Here is a 14,380-nt window from a genome sequence, read left to right as displayed (position 1 = left end):
TTCCAGAACCTGTCATGATCCAGGAGTCCAGGAACCTTTTCCACTGAATTCTGTTATATTCCTAGTCCCTGGAGAAGTACCTTGCATGTTTCTCAAATGATGGAATAAAATGAACCCTGTGCAAACAGTAACATGCTCATCAAATGCAAAGAATTTCCTAAATTTTAAAAGAAAAACTATGCACAAAGTTGCCTAGGTCGTTCACTCTATCATTACTGAAAGCAATAAAATGTGGAAAAAACTTAATAATGATGATCAAATAAAAGCAGGCATATACACTTGAGATGTTTTGTAGGCAATAGCAATTACGTTAAAAAATCTAGCCAAACATGGAGAAAACATTTATCTTAAAAAGTAAAGTGAATAAAATGTAGAATGTTAAATCTTATATAACATATTATCACTGCTGGGTAAAAAAAATTCTACAGCGTTTCTTGTCAAAATTTATAAAGAGGAAAGTAAAAAGCTAAAGGAAAACATATTAAAATGTTAACAGAGTATGTTTCTGGCTGGTAAGTGAGTAATTTTATTTTCTTCTTCCTGCTTTGATATAATTTCCAGATCTCATTAAATGAATATATATTACTTTTGGAATGGAACAAATAATGAACCCATTAAAATCATTGCAATGTTTCTTATTATGGTGTGTACAGTGAATATTTTCTTTATGCTCAGCTAACTAGGTGTTCTTATGCTCTGACTCACTGAAGATTGTACCTCCTTTACCAAGAAAATAAATTATAGACTCAACCACTCAACCCATTAGAATTTAGCATTCAAATCACTAGCATTTATTTGTCATTGAACCATAATAGCAGTTCTACATATTATCTCATTTGAGTCACAGTTTCCTGCGGGGTTAACCTTCTTTCAGTATCATAACTACCTTATTTTTGAGTTTTTCTCGTGTCCTTTCTGTACCAGGCATTGTTTATAAGGGATTATTTTTATTCTGATAACAAATATGTAAGTAGAAAACAGAACGGATGCTCACAGAAGTGACAGAGTCAAAATCATGAAGCTAACTGTAGGGCGCTGATAGGGTTTGGCTGTGTCCCCACCCAAATCTCCACTTGAATTGTATCTCCCAGAATTCCCACGTGTTGTGGGAGGACCCAGGGGGAGGCAATTGAATCATGGGGGCTGTTCTTTCCTATGCTATTCTCGTGATAGTGAATAAGTCTCACGAGATCTGATGGGTTTATCAGATGCTTCCTCCTCATTGTCTCTTTCCACTGCCGCATAAGAAGTGCCTTTCACTCTCTGCCATGATTGTGAGACCTTCCCCAGCCATGTGGAACCGTAAGTCCAGTTAAACCTCTTTCTTTTGTAAATTACCCAGTCTCGGGTATGTCTTTATCAGCAGTGTGAAAACAGACTAATACAGGTGCAGAACTAGGATTTGGACACAAACATTTTGTCTTCATTCATTCATTCATTCATTCATCCATGATTCATCCATAAAGAATGAATTTTCCCCTATTTTAAAGGGCTGAATGTGTATCATGCTGAGAACTGTGTGAATTATATGAAATACCCAAGGAGATGGGCTTGGTGAAATGTTACCTTCCATCACCGTGAGCCTCTCTTGCTGCTTAGGCTGATGAGCAGCTGCCTTCCAGGAGTATTAGAGCAGGGCTCTGCCAAGTATCATAGGAACCCCTGGCTTTAGAGCCTTTCACTGTTGCAAGATAAGTTAGTAAACATCAAGGTCATACACTGGCATGACTGAGCCTAGCGAGGAGGTCTATCACTGGAGTCACAGTCTTAGGGATCTGGGTCCTTAGGGAATCCTGGAGCTCCTTAGACCTGAGAACTAGACTCAATAAGACATTCCCACACTCTGGAACTGGGCCCACTCCCGTGCCTACCTTGTGCTAGGTGCTGAACTAGCTCCTCATATTCACCTTCCTGTTAAATTTCAACAGCCCGATGAGACAGGCATCATCCCCATTTTACAGATGAGAAAGATCTGAGAGACGTGACGTGACCTGTGCAGGTTCATGGGATCTCTAAGGGTCAGATCTGGGATCCAATCCCAAATCTGCTGGCTACAAAGCTGATGCTCTTTTTCTCATTCCATGTGACCTCCACCAGGCAGTGCCCCAGGGAGCATTGATCACTGGGTGGCCGAGAGGATGCTGAGTATCTCTCCAGGCAGCTTAGGACAGCCCTAGCTTTGATTTCCCTTGTTTGAATTTCCTGAGGTTTAACCCTAATACGTAATTTTAAGAGCTACTGTTCTTCTTGCCTATTTTTGTTGGTGTGGCTTTCATTGCTGCTATTGTTTGTTTGCTTCTTGAGGGGATAAAACTGCAGGCCTTACATGGGAAGCTTTTTGGTTTAATGTTGGTTCTTTGTTGTTTGGGCATCTGCTTGCATCTGTCAAGAACCAAATCAGTTATACAACGTATCGCCATAGACCTCTGCACTCTTAACAGTCATCATTACCATAACTCCAGATAAAGACCTTAGAAGGTTGTAGACACTGAAAATAGGAGAATGCTTTATGTAGGATTAAAATAAAAGCAGTAATAAACTATACAAATAAATGGAGAAAAGTCTCATTTGTTCTAATTCTGCTGCTGCTTTTGAGCATTCATACATAAAATCTCTCCAAAAAAGCTTTTTTCAAAGATTATTTTTAATGCCTCTGCTTTGCTGGTATCCCAAGCATGGAGTGTCATTAATATTGAGTGATTAAACACGAATGAATTGAAAACTTCACAATATAATTTTCAATTAATTATTGTTTTGTTTGTCCCAGAATGTAGATCAATGCGCACAGGCACGTGAGTATCACACACACAAACACACACACACACACACACACAAATGCACACACAGGCCAGGGGTTTCCTCCAAGGCCTTACTACAACTCAGAATGCACGGTTGACTTTTCACCCCACTGCACTAAGGATCCTCTAGAAGAAGGAGATCAGAATAGATGACATATTCCTTGTAATCGTAACAGTGTCTGTTGATTGAACATACGCTATGTACCAGTCCTGGTACCAGGAACTTCTCATTTTCCAGCTCATATAATCTCCATTACTTGCATTAAGGGATGTGGTTATTAAGCTTTCTTGTAGGTGAGAAAATTGCAGCTCAGAGAGGCCAAGGGAACTTCTCACTCATGGGCAATTTCTCACCCAGCAGAGGTCCTGAGTGGGGCCTTTGGGACACCAGGCCCACCCACTTTCCCTTTAAGTTCAGTGAACTCCTTCCAGCTTCCTGGGATCACAGCTTCCTCTCCTAGGCTCTCATGCTTCATGTCTTTGGTGATTTCTTCTACAACACTAACTAGGGGCATCCCCCAGTGGCTTCCATCCCTTTCTTCCATAGAATATGGGGTTGGCTAATACACTTTTTCTATAAAGAGTCAGACACAAATAGTTAAGGATCTGTGGGCCACACAGCCACTGTGACACTACCCAACTCTGTCGCTGTAGCAGAGATGGCCAAAGTCAATCCGTAAATGAACGGGTGTGGTTGTGCTCCAAGAAAGCTTTCTTCATAGAAACAGGCGACCAGCCCACCATAGTTGGCTGACTTCTCTCTAGAGGGGATCATGCAATGAAGCTCCAATTGAGATGAGAGTGGGAGTCAGTGTCAGCTTCCTGCCATTTTCCTTAGAGAGGGCTGCCTCTTCTCCTTCCCTTCCTCCATTCTGTGGCCTAGAATCCAAATGCCACCGCATTGCACTGTGTGGATCACACCACACTTTTGGTTAAGCGTGAGTTGCCAGGTGCCTGGGTCCCTGAAATCTTTGTGAATCCAAGCTGGACTGTAAGTCCTGAAATGTTTCCCTCATGACTGAATAAAATTGAGAGAAATAACTTTGCCTTTTACCAGCCACTGCCATTTTGGGTTTTCCTTCACCTAGAGCTGAACTGTATCCTAATTAATATTTGGGTGAAGCCAGGTTCACAAGTCCCCAACTTACAATGGTTCAAAAGATTTTTCCCTTTTACAGTGGTGCATAGTGTTACACATTCAGTGTGTTCCTCAACTTACAATGGGGTTATACCCAATAGATTCATCATTAATTGAAAATATCCTAAGTTGAAAATATGCTTCTATAAGTTGAGTAGCATCTGTATGGGTTTTGTAGAATCCACCCTCTTCAGATCTTTTAAATACCTAGAGTGATGTTTCAGCCATCTCTGCCCTTCAAGCACCCTCTTCATGATTTCCTAAACTTCAGCTTAGCAATTGCATTTGCACATTCTCCCAGTGCCTTATAATATCCTGCCTTCCTTTCACTCTTGAACAAATATTTATAGAACATTGTACGCTGAGCACAGCTCAAGGCGTCAGGGACATAACTACAAATGAGAGAGGCACGGTACAGATTCTCATGGAGCTGCCTCCCGGCAGTCCCAGGAGTGACTCGTTTCATTTTCCTACTGCTCTTGGTCTTGTCATTTATTTATTGATCTCATTTTTTTCTGTTCATTTTTTTCCTGTTCCCCCTTTGTAAAGCCTTTGCCCTCTGACCTTGGTATGGCTCTAACTCACTGTTGTATCAAAGGTTCATCTGTTTGTCCTTCTTGACCTCACTCTTTCCATACCTGTGATCTTCACAAAACATAAACCAATGTCACTCAGTTGCTTAAGACCTTTCAAACACTTTCCGTCACACTAAGAATAAAATTCCAAAATCCTACCACATGGCCTATAAATGTCATGCAGTGTCACAGTAGCATAGTGTCTGGTATAAAATAGGTGCCCATTAAATACTACCAAATGTTGACAAGGTAATGATGAGCTTGAAAAGGATTATCCAGATCTAATATCTGAGATTCTACTTTTTTCCTTTCCTTTTTCTTTTCCCTTCCCTTGCCTTCCCTTCCCTTCCCTTCCTTCCTCCCCCACTCTCAGTTTGTGTTTGTCTGTGAAGGAGAACATAATTTGATGGAAAAGGATGTTCCTTTCCCCTTCTCCTTCCCCTTCCCCTTCCCCTTCTCCTTCTCCTCCTTCTCCTTCCTTCCTTCTTTCCTTCCTTCCTTCCTTCGTTCCTTCGTTCCTTCTTTCCTTCCTTCCTTCCTTCCTTCCTTCCTTCCTTCCTTCCTTCCTTCTTTCCTTCCTTCCTTCTTTCCTTCCTTCCTTCCTTCTTTCCTTCCTTCCTCACTCTCAGTTTGTATTTGTGTATGGAGGAGAACATAATTTGATGGAAGAGGACGTCTCTAGGCTGAGCCACTCACTTCTCAGCTGGTGGTAGAGGTAGTAGCAAGATTTTGAACCATGGGGTCAGTGATATATATTCTACTCTTCATGTCTGAGTGCTCCCGGGCTGGTCATTACATTCATAAGTCTTGCTCTCCTCATCTCTTAAATGGGTATGGCAATGTCTACTTCACATTGTTAGTGGAGTAGTTAAGAAGATTTTGGATATGTGGCACTGAGCATAGTTTCTAGTAAGAGTAGGCCCCTAACGTACACCCTTCTGTGCCTCTTCTGGCTCCAGTTTCTGTTCTTTATCAGCCATTCAAGGCTGAGATGCAGCTACTTAAGCTCTCTCCAGGATGTAGCTGCTGAACAAGCTCCTCTCCAGCTTACCAAATCAATGGAGTAGGATGACTTGGAAAGACCTCCCCCTTCCCGTGGAGTATAGCGTGATACCAGACCAGCCTAAGGGAGAATGGGGTATGGGAAGTAGCACTTCAAAGACAGGGCTGCAAAAACCCCAGGAATCAAAACATGTGGTTCACCTTTTTGAGTTCCTTGAGTCAGGAACTGTTAGTTACCCATCTTTGTACCCCTGTTACCTGGCACAGTGATGATGTTGAAGCCACTATTCCCAGGCAAGGTCACATAGGTTGAAGGCTACGCAAGTCAACAATTGCCACTCATTATTACAGACCGTGGGAAAGGTGCCCTCCCAGCTGTGCAAGCCACAACCTCTGTGGCTGTCTGCTGCATCCTAGAATCAGTGGTAGCTATTGTTGTTATTCCAAAGTGCTGACACTGCCTTGGGCATGGGAGATGGGGGAGTTGAAGTAGGACTTGGGTTTTGCTGAGATGTTAATGCTGATGGCATGACTCACTGTGGCCCTGGCCAGTTCTGTCAACTGCTCCCAATTTATTCAGATCTTAGCTCAGGGGGCCTTTTCCTGGCATCATCCAATGGAAAATCTCTCTTAGATGTTAATGACTTTCATCCATGGTAACTGGAGTGCATAAGCCCATGTATTCATCTCCTATTGCTGCTGTAGCATGCTACCATGATCTTAGTGGCTTAACACAAATTTATTCTCTAACAGTTCTGGAAGTCATAAGTCCAAAATGGGTCAGAAGGTCAATGTTCCTTTTGGAGGCTGTTGGGAAATGTCTGTTTCTTGCCTTTTCCAGCTTCTAAAGGTCACTTGCATTTTTTGATTCATGATCTTGCATTAATCCATCCTCTGCTTCTATCCTAACATCTGCTCTGATTCTCACTGTCTGACCACCCCTAGTAAGGACCTTTGTGATTACATGGAGCTCAGATATTCAGGATAATCTCTCCATCTCAAGATAATTTCACTGAATCATGCTGGCAATGCCTCTTTAGTCATGCAAGGTCACATAAACAGGTTCTGAAAATTCGTATGTGGATATGTTTGGGGTGGGGCGTTGTACATAGCCCAACTGCCCCTCACCCTCTCACTCAAATCAGAGGGTTCCCCTTTGTTTCCCATATCCAATTTCCAATTTAGATTTTGTTCAAATAAACAATTATGCAAGAGGAAAAGCAAGCTTGTTTGAAATGTCAGGTGTCCGGGAGACCCACAGCTCTGAGATTACAAATCTCTTTGATTCAGAGACTCACGATGCTGTCTTTGCCAGGCCTCTCCTCCAGAAAATAAGAGTCTAGTTCAGTGTGTTTGGGATGGGGCATGGGGCATAGGGCATGCTCATTACATTTGTAAGAACCCTCAAGGGGATCTTAGCACAAAAGGAGTTTAGAAGATAACTCTCCTTGTACGGAGCATCCACATGGTTCCTCTCTGAACCCCACCCTCTTGCACACCACCTCCTGGAAGAGGAAGGGGAAGGGGCAGGGGCGTGGAGATGCATTTCCTAGAACCCACTGGATGCAGAGCACCTTGTCATACATACATAAACAATTTCATCCTCTTCTTACAATAATCTGAAGTGTTAGCATTGTCACCTCCATTTGAAAGAAAAGGGATAGGAGGTATGTGGATCTGCCCCCAGGCCACACCAAGTAAAGGGTGAAGCTGCAACGAGACCTGTGTCTGTGCAACTTAAATCACACTCTCTTTCATTCTGCAGAAAACAGCAAAAATTTCAAGGGAATCTATTCCTGGGCAAACAGACATTAAACTGAGGTTCATATGTCATGTACAATAAAGTCTCTGACTAGATAACCTACTAGAGAAAATCTATGGAATAAATCATTGGGAAAATGAATTTGACTGATACAGACAGCCCATTTGTATAATGTCTGCTGAAACATGCATTATTTTCCACTCGATTATTGTTGTCTCTTTAGCCAAAATTTTCTGAATAATTGTGTCAATTTTCCACTTTACTCATTGTGTTTAAATATAGCATGGCTTGCTGTTGCTCTCAAAAGAAAATTGGACCACAAACAACCAAGCAGAGATTGGACCCCTCATTATCCAGAAAAATGGATGGGTTGGTAAGTGATGTAATTTCAGCCAAACCTGAGACCTTGATTTCATTCAGAGAGTGAAGCAGCTTAATTGAAAATCACTATTTGTAAATGGACAAAGAGGGAGTAATAGGTAGGAGCCCGGTTGGAAATAATCGCAGGGAGCTGAGTTTCTTAACCAGGTATTTTAAATTTATTTGTAATTTCTTTAAAAATTAAGGGAACAAATGGCAGAATAATGTACCTTTAAAGTGAATGGTTAAAACTATCTGCATGGATTTCAGAAGAAGCACTGGCATAATAAAACTGTCAATTCAAGCTCATCCTAACCAGCAGTATGTATAGAAAACAATTTTTCAATACTTACACATAAGCGAAGAATGACTGCATGTCCTTGCAATGCCAGGCTGGAACATTGCCTAACAGGCATGCCCAAGAAAATGTCATTCTCTAGAGGATGTTTTTTCTGGCTTACTATTCACTATTGAGGGCCCAGACTCTGGAGATGCATGTTAATTTTTAGGTTTTTGCCCAGTAATGTAAGTGATTTCTTTCTGGTAAGGAAGATAACTACAAAGCTTAAGGTTTTATTGACCTATAGCCCATTAACAAAACATTAAGTTTTGTCTTTAACTTAACAAATTTGCTTCATATAACATAAGTTTGTTCCCATAAATACACACACACAGAGAAGGTAATATTGTTAGATGGTATTACTTCCTCTGTGTATGATATATATATATGTGTGTGTGTGTGTGTGTATACATATATATATATTTGTTTTTGTTTATTGATTTCACATTTAAACCAGCTTTAATACCTTGCCAGTTTCCACATGAATGAGCTAAATGCATCTTTGACACGTTTGTTTTTATATGTGTATGAGATCCATATTTCATATTTTTGAAAATAATATTTTGACAGATGGGAAACCTGTAAATTTATAGGGCTAGATAGGTGAATCCATGCAGGAAGTAGGGTAATACAATAAAGGGTGGGTTGGCCTTGGGAGGATGATGATGCAGAGTGTGTTTCTAGTGTAAAAGTCAACCACTTATCAACTCCAGCGAATAGTTGCCAAGGTGAATTGTCATTCAAGTATTAACAAATCTGATTTTTTTCCAGAGAATACAAAAATCGAAATGTTTTACGTAAAATTTCTTTTGCAGTACAAAACAGCCTGTCAGTTGGCAGAGTTCTTCCTGTAATTCATGTATTTATAACCTGTCATCTAGTTCTGCTATGTCAGCTAAATGCTTTTCCTTGCCTCTTCTCTATGTTCATTCTCAGAGTTTCGTAAGTTGGCCCATTTACTTCTGTGTCCACCACCACTGACTTGGTCTGCCCCATTGCCCAGAGTGACTTCAGAGCTTCCTAATGGGTATAGCCAGGGCTAGTCTTGGCCTTGAACATAATAGCCAAACTGTTGTCTTCAAAAAACAGATCTAATCCTGGTCTTCCTTCTGAACTCAGTATTAAAACACACAAGGCCATCCTATTGCTTTTAGGATAATGTACAAAGCCCTTGACCTGGAAGGGCCAGCCTGTTTCCAGCATTATTTCTGGCCAAGCCCCTGGATGGCTGTGCTCTAGAGATGCACTCACCTTCATTGTGTTCCTCAAGCTTGCCAAGATCCAACCTACCAGGAAGCATTGGCTCTTATTCCTCCCATTGTCTGCAATTCCCTATCCTACCTGCCAGCCCTTGCTGACTTAGCTCCTGCTCATTTTTTAAAAATCTGAATTTAATAATCAATTCTTTTACTATGTCTATTTTACCTGCTAAATGTCGCTATAAATATATGAGATCCCCATACTTATGATTTAGCCTTGATTAACATTTTATTTAAAATCAGAAACTACAGTTTTCATTGGAAGTGTATGAGAAAATTTAAAAGGATGAAAATGCAAAGCACTTAGCCTTTATTCTTTGTTCAGGAAGATAAGAGAGAGAGTCATAGAATTTTAGTCTGTATCTTGTCATCTTAAAGTTTAATTTATGTCTCTTTTCTAACAGGACAAAGAACTTTCTGTTATATTCAAAGATATATTTTTAAAAATATCTTCAGACCTATTTGTTTATAACTCTTAGATTATTAAAATGTATTTGTTGTTGTGAATTATTTTTGTTTATTTAATATGGCTATATTTGTCAAAAAAGGTGAAATTTATTATCCATCCTTGCAATAATTAACCTGCTTACCCTGAACTCACTGTACTTATCATAAATTACTAATCATATATGAATTGCTGACTCTATTTTATTTTTTGAGATGGAGTCTCGCTCTGTTGCCCAGGCTGGAGTGTGATGGCACGATCTCGACTCACTACAACCTCCGCCTCTCTGGTTAAAGCGATTCTCCTGCCTTGGCCTCCCAAATAGCTGGAACTAAGGCACGCACCACCATGCAGAGCTAATTTTTGTATTTCTCGTAGAGACAGGTTTCAGCATGTTAGCCAGGCTGGTCCCAAACTCCTGACCTCAAGTGATCCGCCTGCCTCGGCCTCCCAAAATGCTGGGATTACAGGTGTGAGCCACCATGCCCAGCCTTGAATTGCTAACTTTAAATTAACATATGAACATTATTTGAAAGCTTTCTTTCTAGCATAAGTACTAGCTAGTAAAAAGTAAAGAAAGGTCACTAACAGATTAGCAATCGAATCTTATTATTCTACATTGAATGATTCTACATTGAATGATTATCTCTGTCATAACCTTTATTGTGCTTAGACTTCCCTGTGGTAACATTACAACCGATAGGAGAAACTTATCCAAAACTCGAAAAGCAGGCCAAGAGCAAGAAGCAAATCCTTCAGTGTCAGAATGGGGCATTTTTTTATAAGTCCACTCAGTCATTATTTAATCATCTGGGGGAATTGACCTCTGCTTCATTTTGAAATTTGGTATTTAAGGTATCAAACTCTGTGTGGCATTTCATGTCAACTTGTCGACCTTTGCTAGTAATGATGCAAATGACACTTGTCCTGTAGAGAAGATGACTCCAAATGTCATGGTTTTATTACATTGTAGAACGCTAACCCATTTTTTTTTTTGCTAATGCAGACAATTTATTTTCAGCAGGACTTCCTGGGGGCCATTTTGCCTACTCCATTAGAAAAGTCTGCTTGATGAACATGGCCAGATAGAGATAAACAGAACCAAATTGCGATTAAGTCCTCTCCGGGCTTCACCATGGGGCTTCCTAGTTACAGGAGCCAACACATTTCTATTGATTTGTGTTGTTACTTTGAAAAATATGGTTTTAAGTATTTTAAGTTAGGTACATGCAATGATGACTTTTTACTTTCACAGTGCATAGCAAATATGGCAGGAAATCTTATTGTTTGGCTTTTTAAGCAAGAGAAGTCATCAGCTACTTCTCGGCAAACATGAGAAAAATAATCTTGAATCACATCTTCATCAGTCTGTAAAGATGCACTTGACTATTCTCTTTCATGCAAGTGGAGTAAGTGTCTTCTGTTGCAGGAGACATAATATGCAAAGCTGATCACTACAGAAGGGGTGTAATGATCTGTGGAAGCAGTCCAGGTAAACTGGAGGCGATCAATAGGAATGCAGGGAAGGGCCATGAAACTTCTGAAGTCAAGTTAATCTTGAAGAAATGAATAAAGCAGTCTTGCTCCTTGATCTTAAGTCAAGGGCTCACTAAGGAGGGCTGTGATGGATCGATTGTATCTTAGCCCTGATTTGTATATACCTCCCTGTTGCCCTTCCATTTGTAGTGCCCTTCTACATTGAATCTGAACTTGGGGCCATGTTTTTGCTTTGGTCAAAAGAATAGTAGCAAATGTGACATTAGCAGAGATTGAAAAGCCCATGCGTATTGGGGCTTGCTTCTTATTGCTCCTGGAATTCTACTGCCATGTCAACAAGCTCAGGGTAACTTGCAAGAGGACACAGGACAGAGGCCCTGTTGCTCCCATTCCCCCCATTCCCCTATAATCATAGTTAAAATTAATATCAGAGCCCCCAGAAACAGAGCTTTGTAGCTGATCTGCAGCTGCTCACAGATACATAAGTGAACCCAGCTGAGGCAAGCAAAAGAACCACTCAGTTGAATCCAACTTCCCAATGCATAGACTTATAGAGGCTTTAAAGCCCTGAGTTTGAGGATGTTTTGTTATGAAGTACAACCTAACTAATACAAGAGCTGCTTGTGGCATGTGGGTGGCTGAGGCTAGAATACCACCATGTCAGAGTCACCCTGCCACAATACTGTGCCTTGAGGAACAGAATTGTGAGCAGTAACCATGGAATCTGGAGCACTAAGATGGCCCAGACAGGGTTCTTGTTCAGAAAGTATACCACAACAACAATAGGCAATATTTGTCCGCAGCATGGTACAGCCACCATCTTCATCTGCTACATTCCCTAACAGCATGCAGTAGTTATAGGCTGATCTGATCCAAGTTTCTTCTCCACCTGACAGTTAAATTCAGGTTTTTAAATCCTTTGAGACCAAGTAAATACATGGATATCTAGAACATTCAACTTTGGGTGAGGCAGGTTCTAATTGTACATGCAAGTATCTGAGCAATAACTGAAAAATAGAGGAGATATAACCATATTTGGAACATGTAAAACTAGCACCAAGTACTGTTATTTTATTGCATACTCTGGAAATGGAATCTTGAGTGAGATAAAAGGGGGGAAAAAGCAAAGACTAGTGGAGGCTTTTAACTATAAATGAGAAACAGTGGGGGATGAGGAATAAGACATTCAACATCAGGTATATATCTAGCGGAGGGAAGAAGGCTACTTTACAAATAGCTTGAATCTGTAGAAACACAGAAAGAGACATGTATTAGGAAGGTGGTGGGGGTGCAATGGAAAGAATAGAGGGATTTAGATTCAAATCCAAGTTCTGCCGTTGCCAATGTATTAATATGTATATAGAAGAAAATTAATTGATCTGAGTCTCCAGTTAGTCATTTGTAAAATAGATTTTATGTATCTCAGCAGTGGGAATGTGACAGATTTGGAGAAAACACATATGGACATGTCACCTGTGGGGCATGGGGCAGAGCAGCTGCTCAGGAGATTTTGCTTGGAACTGCTGCTGCTGGAAGGCAACTGCATCGGGTATTTTTGCAGCAGAGAAGGCGATGGCGGTCCACAGAGTTAGAGAAACTTTGCCTATACATAAGAGAAAAGTGAATTTAGGTTCATGGTCAGAACCAGATAACAAAACCTCAGCGGTCAACATGTACTCAAGAGATTTTAAAGGTAGAAGCCAATGACACAGGGAAAAGTAAGCCTAAAGAAATCTTGAAGCTCAAAGATGTGTGGTGGATAAGTTCTAGAGTGGTCTCCGTAATACCTGCCTTCTGGCCCTCTTGAGTGTTGTGGGCAAGACCTGGGACTTGCTTCTAACCCAAAGAATATAGCAAAAGTGATGGGGGTATATGTGATTCATGCATATGATTACATTACAGTATGTTGAAATGCCTGCTCATCTTGCAAGGAGACTGGCTCTCCCTTGTGAACTTTGAAGAACAAGTTCCCATGTTGTGAGCTCCCTCAGCAGAGGACCATGTGGCAAACACCTAAGAGATGGAACTCAAGTTTTTCCCCAGGGCAGCCTCAGATGAGCTGTAACTTGATTACCACCTTGTGAGACCCTGGAGCAGAGGGACCTGCTAAACCATACTGGAGTTCCTGTCCCTGCAGAAACTGTGTGATAAACATATGTTGCTTTATTCCTTTAAAGTTTTGGTAATATTATTATGCAACAATAGGTTGAAAATAAATATTTTTTTGTGTCTAAAAGTGGGGTCCTTTCACAACAAATGCCTAAAAGTGGGAGTATTATTAAAATCAGGTAGTGAGTGGAAGATGGAAGAATTTTGCAGATCATGATACAGAAAGCCATGGACAGCCTATTTTTAATCATGAACAAAATGTAATTGAGAAGCACTTTGCCAGAAAAGGAATCAGGGTGCACAGGTGGTGGCCTTTCCTCTAGACAGTAAAAATTATCATTCTTGATCTAACACTTGCACATTTTTTTTCATAATTTTAACTTGCATTTTGGACTCAGGGGGTACATATACATTTTTGTTACTTGGGTATATTACATGATGCTGAGGTTTCCGGTATAAATGACCCCATCACCCAGATAGTGAGCATAACACTTGCATTTTTGATAGAAAAGTTCTTCTTACTGAAATACATGTACATAGGTTTCATTATAATTTTAAAATGAAAAAATAGAAATGTACATAAAAATAACAGACACTAAGGCACTCACCACTCAAGTCTAACAAAGGTGAATATTTTATTGTATTTGCTTCAGTTATTTTTTAAAAGAAATAGTCATTACAGCTAAATTAGCAAAAGCCTTAGCTCTCATACCTTCACTTCATCTACTTCCCTAAATGCAACCACTATTCTGAAATAGTTGTGTACCATTCCCATCTGCAGTTTGAACTTTTGCTCCATAGATATTTAGCTATAAGCAATATCTTGTATTAGTTGGTGAGTTTGAAAGTTTTACAAAAGTGGCATTATATTTTATAAATATCTTGTAATTTCTTCTTTTCCAACCAATAGCAGATAACGTAGGTCAGTCGGTTTAGCTACTTTAAAAATAATTTATATATAAACCACAGTTTATGTCTCCATTCCTTGATTTTTTTCCCCACATTAACGTCGTTCAAATCAATTTCCTTGTGCTCTTTTGCAAGGCTGGTAGGAGTGTTAAAAAGCACAGCTGTAGTGGATAGCCTTTGTCAATA

This window comes from Papio anubis, chromosome 8 (genome assembly GCF_008728515.1).
Source record: "Papio anubis isolate 15944 chromosome 8, Panubis1.0, whole genome shotgun sequence".
NCBI lineage: Eukaryota > Metazoa > Chordata > Mammalia > Primates > Cercopithecidae > Papio > Papio anubis.
Note: the sequence above shows the minus strand (reverse complement) of the source record.